The 9,196-nt window shown below is 35.2% G+C and overlaps 1 long non-coding RNA gene across 1 annotated transcript; it reads right to left on the bottom strand.

Annotated features, from left to right (window-relative positions):
* Positions 1-696: 696 nt before the first annotated feature.
* On the bottom strand, positions 697-7,581 carry LOC128203030 (uncharacterized). Its single transcript, XR_008255845.1, has 3 exons — positions 7,142-7,581; positions 4,539-4,681; positions 697-2,818 (listed from the first exon to the last, which is right to left on the bottom strand). It is a non-coding gene; the product is annotated as an uncharacterized LOC128203030 (long non-coding RNA).
* Between the last annotated feature and the right edge of the window lie 1,615 nt (positions 7,582-9,196).

Below are 9,196 nucleotides of genomic sequence, written 5' to 3'. Positions count from 1 at the left end.
TTTAATTGCTCACTTGATTGGACAAAGGGTTCTAAAGTTTGTGAAAGTATTTTGAAATCGGGTCAATCATTAAGTGAAAACTAGACCACCCCTGGTGGCTATTTTTTTATGAATCACAATGGGGTGAAGGAATTTGATATATTATGGTCACCTTAGGAACATTTTTGTGAAATTATTTTAAAATCAGGTCAATGGTTTTTGATGAGATGATTTCAAAGTTTTCCATACGGACACCTAGTGGTAACTAGCCCCGTCCCTGGCAACCATATTTATATGAATCAAAATGGGATGCAGAATTTGATAGAGGGTCACCATTTCTGTGAAATTATTTTGAATTCAGTGCAGCAGTTTCTGAAAAGTTTTTCAGTTATATTTTTCCTTTTGGTTGCCATGGCAACCAGAGTTCTGCATGGAGCAACTTGAATTGAAGGAATTTTGAAGAGAACCACTCAAGGAACATACATGTGAAGCTTGGTTGAAATTGCCCGAGTGGTTAAGGAGTTGTTTAAAGGAAAATGTTAAGGACAGACGGACAGCGAAGGACAATCAAGATATCATAATAGCTCACGCTGCGGCTGAGCATTTTGTGCTCAGTTGAGCTCAGTAAAACTCATTGAACACTATTAAATTTAAGAATATATTTATTTTATATTTTTATTTTATACTGTTTTTAGCAATAGTTGGAAATGTAATAGTTTCTCTCATGAAGTTAGTCATAGTTTATTATGCAAAGTCAATCAAAACAATAATATGTCCAAAAAAAGCATCTTCAATTCAGTTTCAATTATGTTGGAAAACATTTACACAAATAGTATCATACATAATAGCATAGGTGTACCACATGCAATGTATTGAGTCAATTCTGCTAAATTTAAAAATTGAGAGCGTCAATTCATGTATTTTTCAGCTACAGCTTTGGTCAGTGATGACAGATATTGAAATTTTGTAAGCTTTAAAGGGACTCGATAATATTTTTTGAAAAAATAAGTTTACCCAGAAAATGCCTCTGACTTTGTTTATTTTATCATTATTTAATTATTTGATATCATAATTGCAGAAACAAATACAATTTAAGTATATTTAAAAATTCTGGTTTAAGTATGGAGAGATTACCCACGACGGTAGTCAAGAAAAATTTAGAAAACCCAGGCAAAAACACTGGGCCACAAGGACTGATATACAACTTCTAATAGATATGATGGGAAACCTATATCAAAGACATCGGTAACATCACATGATTATGTGATCAACCAATCATGGAACAACCCTGTGGTCAATCGCGTTGCTAACTTTTTTCAAAATTTTAGTCTTCAGAAAATATTTGAGCAAATATCAACATTTGTTGTAAGGTTCCAACTGTCAGTATCATAGTTTTTACACTCTTATTGATTCACCACACTATCTCTTAACAATTCTAATTATTTTGAAAAAAGTGCATTTTAAAAACCATGAACAAGTCCCTTTAAAAAGTGAGATTACAAACAGTTTCACTGAATAGTTGAGCAAATAAATGAAATCATTTTCTGAATTTTTAACATTTGATAAGAATATAGCATCAAGTTTTCCTGTAACATTCAACGGTTTCTTCAAGTGCACTTTGTACAAAAATTGCAGTTTCAAAGTTTTGTTCCCTTTTTCATGAATGAAATTACTAATGTTATAATACATCTCACTATAAACTGTAGGCTATATTTATTGCCCACCTAAATGTCTTATTAAAGTCGACTGTAGTGAAAGTGGTGATCCAAATTAGGATGACTGCACGGCTGACTGAATGGTTATCCACATTAGGACGACTGTGTGGCTGATAGCACATTAGGACGACTGCGCGGCTGACTGAACGATGATCCACATAAAGACGACTGCGCGGCTGACTCAGTGGTCATCCACATTAGGACGACTGCGCAGCTGACTAAACGGTCATCCACATTAGGACGACTGCCAGGCTGACTGCACATTAGGACGACTGCGCGGCTGACTGACCCGAGTCATCCACATTAGGACGACTGGGCAGCTGACTGACCGGTCATCCACATTAGGACGACTGCGCGGCTGACTGAACGGTCATCCACATTAGGATGACTGCTCGGCTGACTGACCGGTGATCCACATTAAGATGACTGCGCAGCTTACTGAACGGTCATCCACATTAGGACGACTGCGTGCTGACTGACCGGTCACCCACATTAGGAGGACTGCGTGGCTGACTGAATGGTCATCCACATTAGGATGACTGCGCGGCTGACTGAGCGATCCACATTAGGACGTCTGCTTGGCTGGCTGAATGGTGATCCACATTTGGATGACTGTGCGGCAGGCTAAAGCATTCATCTACATTAAGACGACTGCACGGCAGACTAAGGTCCCACCAACCCAGGCTGCTAACACTGAAAAATATTAATTTGAATTTACCTCTTAATCTGAAATTTTGTGCTGATGTCCCTTTTGACTTTTAGCTTACTGGATATTAAACCCTCAGCAGTTAACAGTACAACATCAGTTGGTGTTTTGCCTGCCTGATGGGTTTAGAATTATTTTTTTTCAACAGCAACGAATTTGACTGAGGTAATTTACAAAAAAACTATTATCACTACATGTATTTAGATAGATAGTAATCATAATTATTGCTATGCCAATTTAATGAGTAATGATCATGTAAATTGACAATTAATTGACACTTTGTCTTTTAATTCAACACCAGAAAACCATATCAAGATTATTATCATTTGTTTAAGTCCAGTATCTTTAACTTCCATGTGACACAGTCATGGCTGCATCTCTTGGTCGTCTCTGAATCCATCCACCAAGGAAAAAGGTCCTGCAAAATATCATTTAAAACCACATTAATGTCTTCAAATATGATATAAATCATGTGTAAACTTAAAAATACATACAAAAATGCAATGTGCACATCATCAAATGCTACTAAAGAGGGGAGAAACATTGTTTGTAGGAACTAATTGAAGGGATACAATGACCCGGAATCATTTCGCTGTGTGCCTACACCTTTATGCAATTTACCTTTCTTCTTTTTGGATTAAAAACTATTACTTTTCCTAACTTCTAAGAGTGTACACGTAACTAAGAAAATACTACACATTTTTCCTTTTGCTATGAAAAACTGTACCACAACAGCAATTGAAAGACAGTGATACTCATTGATGAAAACAGGCCCTCGGACAGCTACATTTTCTGAGATATGGAGACTAAATTTAATGTTTCTCCAGAGATAATTTATAGATTTACATAAAATAAAGAACATGATACAGCTTTAGTGTTATTATTGATCCTTATCCCTGTTTAGTCCCTGCACACCATTTAAAATGTGTTTTACCTGAAGTGTGTAAGTATACAGTTGAGTGCTATTCTGGAATTACCTGAAGTGTGTAAGTATACAGTTGAGTGCTATTCTGGAATTACCTGAAGTGTGTAAGTATACAGTTGAGTGCTATTCTGGAATTACCTGAAGTGTGTAAGTATACAGTTGAGTGCTATTCTGGAATTACCTGAAGTGTGTAAGTATACAGTTGAGTGCTATTCTGGAATTACCTGAAGTGTGTAAGTATACAGTTGAGTGCTATTCTGGAATTACCTGAAGTGTGTAAGTATACAGTTGAGTGCTATTCTGGAATTACCTGAAGTGTGTAAGTATACAGTTGAGTGCTATTCTGGAATTACCTGAAGTGTGTAAGTATACAGTTGAGTGCTATTCTGGAATTACCTGAAGTGTGTAAGTATACAGTTGAGTGCTATTCTGGAATTACCTGAAGTGTGAAAGTATACAGTTGAGTGCTATTCTGGAATTACCTGAAGTGTGTAAGTATACAGTTGAGTGCTATTCTGGAATTACCTGAAGTGTGTAAGTATACAGTTGAGTGCTATTCTGGAATTACCTGAAGTGTGAAAGTATACAGTTGAGTGCTATTCTGGAATTACCTGAAGTGTGAAAGTATACAGTTGAGTGCTATTCTGGAATTACCTGAAGTGTGTAAGTATACAGTTGAGTGCTATTCTGGAATTACCTGAAGTGTGTAAGTATACAGTTGAGTGCTATTCTGGAATTACCTGAAGTGTGTAAGTATACAGTTGAGTGCTATTCTGGAATTACCTGAAGTGTGTAAGTATACAGTTGAGTGCTATTCTGGAATTACCTGAAGTGTGAAAGTATACAGTTGAGTGCTATTCTGGAATTACCTGAAGTGTGTAAGTATACAGTTGAGTGCTATTCTGGAATTACCTGAAGTGTGTAAGTATACAGTTGAGTGCTATTCTGGAATTACCTGAAGTGTGTAAGTATACAGTTGAGTGCTATTCTGGAATTACCTGAAGTGTGTAAGTATACAGTTGAGTGCTATTCTGGAATTACCTGAAGTGTGTAAGTATACAGTTGAGTGCTATTCTGGAATTACCTGAAGTGTGTAAGTATACAGTTGAGTGCTATTCTGGAATTACCTGAAGTGTGTAAGTATACAGTTGAGTGCTATTCTCGAATTACCTGAAGTGTGTAAGTATACAGTTGAGTGCTATTCTCGAATTACCTGAAGTGTGTAAGTATACAGTTGAGTGCTATTCTCGAAACTGCAGTCAGTGTCTGAACAAGTCTCTCGTCTGTGAGGAAAGTTGGCTCCAGTGACTGGTGGTAGTCCACTCTGCATTTCTGCCCACACACAACATCGAGTACCTGAAAATGACTATGCTAGAAAAAGATCTTAGTGAACAGGCAGTTATGAGTGTATCAGATGAAACTTCCACACAAAAGTATGAGTAGTTCAAAACAGGATTACTGTCGAGAATTCCAAAACATGTAAATCTGTCAATAAATTTTGCTGGTTCTGTGGCGTCAAAGACACTGTATTAGTGTAACTGAACAACTCACTAGAGATGTCTGTTCAGAAAAAAGTAACAACAATTACTGTATAGTATCACCCAGAACATCTAGTTACTTGATAGCAGCCTCAGAAAGGTCTTAAAGTAAGTCACAAAAAGTATTAAAACAACTGTTAAATACCGCACAAAGGGTAAAGTTAGGCAGGCAAAATTTACCGAAAAGGATGAATAAAAATTGAATCAACGGTTGTTACAAAGGATACCATATTTAATTAGAAAGAAAGGTGTAGTCAACACGGTATTTCAACCTAATGAGATGATAGTTGATCACTAAATCATTTAGGACCCACCAGTCATTTAATATTGGTGCATTTTCAGCTATTAAATACACAGTTACAATCTTGTTATCAGTAATTAATATTTTCCATTAATGCATTATTTAGAAAGTAGTTAAAGATTAATCACTGGAAATTATGTTTGTTATACATGTGTATGTATTGATTTTAAATACGAGTGTCACTTTAAAGTTTTAATTCAATCCCTTTAGTATTTTCCAAGATATGTCCCCAACAAACACCAATTATGAAAAAAATAGTTAAGGGGAGCTAACTTAATTATATACATGAAAGGATTATGGTTCTTGAACACTGCACTTTCTCTCCTTGCCATCTATCTATGTACCTAGTTTTATACCATTCTATTTATTTTCTTCCAAGATATAGTATGGATACCGGTAAGCATCACTTATAAAAATTGGTTAAGAGGGACAATATCCTAATACGCATGATAGAATTATGGTTTCCATGCACTGCACTTCCTCTCATTGGCATCTATCTATAAACAAGTTTTATTTCAATCCCATCAGTATAGTTTTGAAGTTATTCTCAAACAGGGATGTGATCATGGACAGATGGACATCGGACAATCAGCAGCAACTATATGCTCTCTCTTTGGGGAGCATAATAATGCTGATGCTTAGTGCTCCAATGAATTTTGGACTGAAATTTGTCAACAATTACAAGACCATTTAAACTGCAAGCAGTTTTGAATCACTCACCACCCTCAATATTTCTCTTAATCTTGAACCATTTCATTTTCACAAGTCGCTAGCAAGATATCCCAGATTAATGAAAAATGTCATTACAGCAGTCATTTGTTGCATCACGTCACATTTGCAGCAGTTGCACCTATGCTTAGCTATGTTAAAATATTATGTGGTCTTATCGATTATGGAATTTTAAACGGGCTGAAACAGAAAGCATAATATGAAAAGCTTAGAAATAGAAATGCAAACGAATGGCAAAATTGATATTCAAATATCAAAATACATCTTTTAGAAGTAATGTAGTAAACTATTATTATTATTCGCTAAAGTAACAGTCGGGGCATTTTTACCTTCTTTGTCGAAGCCATTATGATCGGCGGACGCTGATTACCCCAAATGAGCCTATGAAATTCCCCATTTTCAGAAAGAAAAAAACCCAATACAACAAACAAAAACCAAAATCAAATAGTTTCAATTCCACTGCCTTCATATTTGTAAACAATGTGGAACTGATTGATCTCTTATCAATTGCGTAATGTGCCAATGGAGGGTCTTTCCGTAGGACGAGTAGCCTCGTTCGGGGATTGACCTCTACTAAATATAACTACGGAAAAATCAACTTGGAAACTAGCATCATTCATGGATTTTGACTAATTGTACATAAATAGAGGAAATATACCTTTAAATGCTATAATATACAGTTTCATTTCAAAGCATGAATATTATATTGAAAACATGGAAAACAGTATAAAGCACATACATGTAACAACATTATTGTAGCACGTCATTTATAGCATCAGGGCGATTTAAGCAAATTGTTGCACAGCTTAATTTGCAGGCAAGGCAATACATTGGTGTGAAGGCCGATTCCTTAAATCCTTAATTTGCAAAGGCATTTAAATTTACCGAAAATAATTAAAATGTTTGATGTCACTTGTATAATAGCCAGTTGTTGTAAAATGACGGGGACTTTTTATAGTATCCGACGATATGTCCCTAAGTGACATATGAAGCCTGTATAGTGTATTGTCTTCACATTCACACCTCTGGTGTTATGGGCAAATCGCTTTAAATACATGACAACCATTTACTTTGCACACAGCAACAGTGTGTAAGGCAAAATATTTATTATTTTGTTTATTCAATAACAAAACATCAAATATTCGAATACTGATATAGACATTCGAATACCAAACGTTTGATCGATTATTCAAATATTTGTTTGCATCCCTACTTAGAACACAACAGACATCCATGATTTTAAAATACCTGCAAGAGTGAATATAAAAGCGTTCGCCCTCTCTTAAAAGTCTTTTCATGGCCACAACACCAATGGACAATACAGCCTGCCCTTTACACTCTCCACATCAACTTCCAGGACCTCAAGGTCATCAAGCATGTTGTCAATACATGTGTCACACCCTGAAATAATATGTGTAACACTTAGAAAGTATATACATCACACACAATAAGTATACGTGTCACACACAGTAAGTATATATGTGTCATACTCTGAAAGTATATCTCTCTTGTTCATTGCACTTCTCCTCACTGAGATATATATCAGTATATAAAGTTTGAAATCAATACCTCAAAGATTTGAAAGCCATGCCCCAGACAAAAGAATAAGTATAGAAATAACAAAGGACAATAACTAAAAAATTACTGCAGCTAGAGTTATGGTTCCTGTGCACTGCATTTAGCCTCAATGAGATCTATTTAAGGAATGAATTGCGGGGTTGATGTCATTATCGGGGTTTGATCACAATTGGGCTGGTCAAAGTGTGTGGAGTCTGATAACTCCACGCATACTTTGACCAGCCCAATTGCGTTCATATCCCCGATAATGACATCAACCTCGCAATTCATTACTTATATTTACACCAATAGTGCATTATCTTACTCAAGAATTGTTAAAAAATACTTAATTTCATTTAAGAAAACTTTTCAGTAATCCTTTCTTACCCATTCTGTAAATAGAACAACACGACTATAACCTGAAACAATTTTTCAAATGCAACACAACGCTGGAAATCACTTTTAAACGTAAAATTGAAACACTTATGGCAACAATACCTTTTAAAATATAACAAGACGCCAATGCGCATTACAGCCGGATTTTTTATTTGATGATGCAATTTTGCAAACCTAGGATTTAAATATTAAAAATATTTATGAGTACATTGTCCGGACGATTTTTAATTAACCTATTAGTGACATTTACATTTCTTTTTACTTCATCATGAAATGATTTCTTAAAAACAAATAAATTTCGTTTTGATTTAAATGTGTTTTTATTTTTATTTCAGGATCTGATCACTATTCACTCACCAAAATGGTATGTACATGTCTCTTATATACATGTCATCCTATACGTATGCATGTTTAAAGATAAAAAAGGCTTATTTCGTTGACGGTATTAATTTCTTAAGATAAGTTAATATCAGAAAGAAATGATATTAGCTGTTTTAATTGATTTGAAAATCAATCTTTTGTGTAAGATTAGGGCATTGAATATTATAAACCGAAGCCAACCACAGCACAATTACAACTTTTGTACTAGTACACCAAAATGTGCTTGCGACTTGTTTACCGACGTCATAGAGCGCAGTATTTTTTAAATAACTAAAACTAGCGTTTTTTACAGATTATTTATATCAATTTTAATCAAAAGTCTTGCAAACATATATTATTTAATTTGCGCTTTTTTGGAATGGCGTAATATATTTTTCATTAACCATACAATAAATGGAATAAGAAGTTACATGGGTATGTAAGATGAGTTTTTCCAGCACTGGTCACATGACTGGAAACACACGTCCGGTATGAAATAATACGACACGTGCGATATCGACACAATATGTGAAAGGTGACAAGAGGGGTTCGCCTAAGCATGATCATTTTTGTTAATCAAATGTATTTTTGGTGTGATTTTAAATTTATTGCCACCATCTATTCATGCACATGCAAATGTGTAATAAACTATTTGAAATTAATTTCAGGAGTCTAGAAAATAATTGATGTGCCGGCACTGTGGGAAGGTATTTAAAAGCAGGTCGGGATTAAACGAACACGAGCACCTCCATAATGGAAAGGCGCCATACCTTTGCCGTGGAAAGCCGTACTTCAGCAAATAAAAAATGCAGAGACATACTCTTTGCGTGATCTTAATTTTCTGATATCAATGATACTGCGTGTTACTGTTTGTAAGGACCCTAATAAAAAGTTTCGCAAGTTAGCTTGTATCTCTGGGTTATTGTTGATCAACAAATCATGAGAATCAGCTAGACATTTGCGCATGTTTTCAATTGTTTGAAGTCCAAA

Source organism: Mya arenaria, chromosome 9 (assembly GCF_026914265.1).
Source record: "Mya arenaria isolate MELC-2E11 chromosome 9, ASM2691426v1".
Lineage (NCBI taxonomy): Eukaryota > Metazoa > Mollusca > Bivalvia > Myida > Myidae > Mya > Mya arenaria.
Note: the sequence above shows the minus strand (reverse complement) of the source record. Positions and strands in the feature narration are given on the sequence as shown.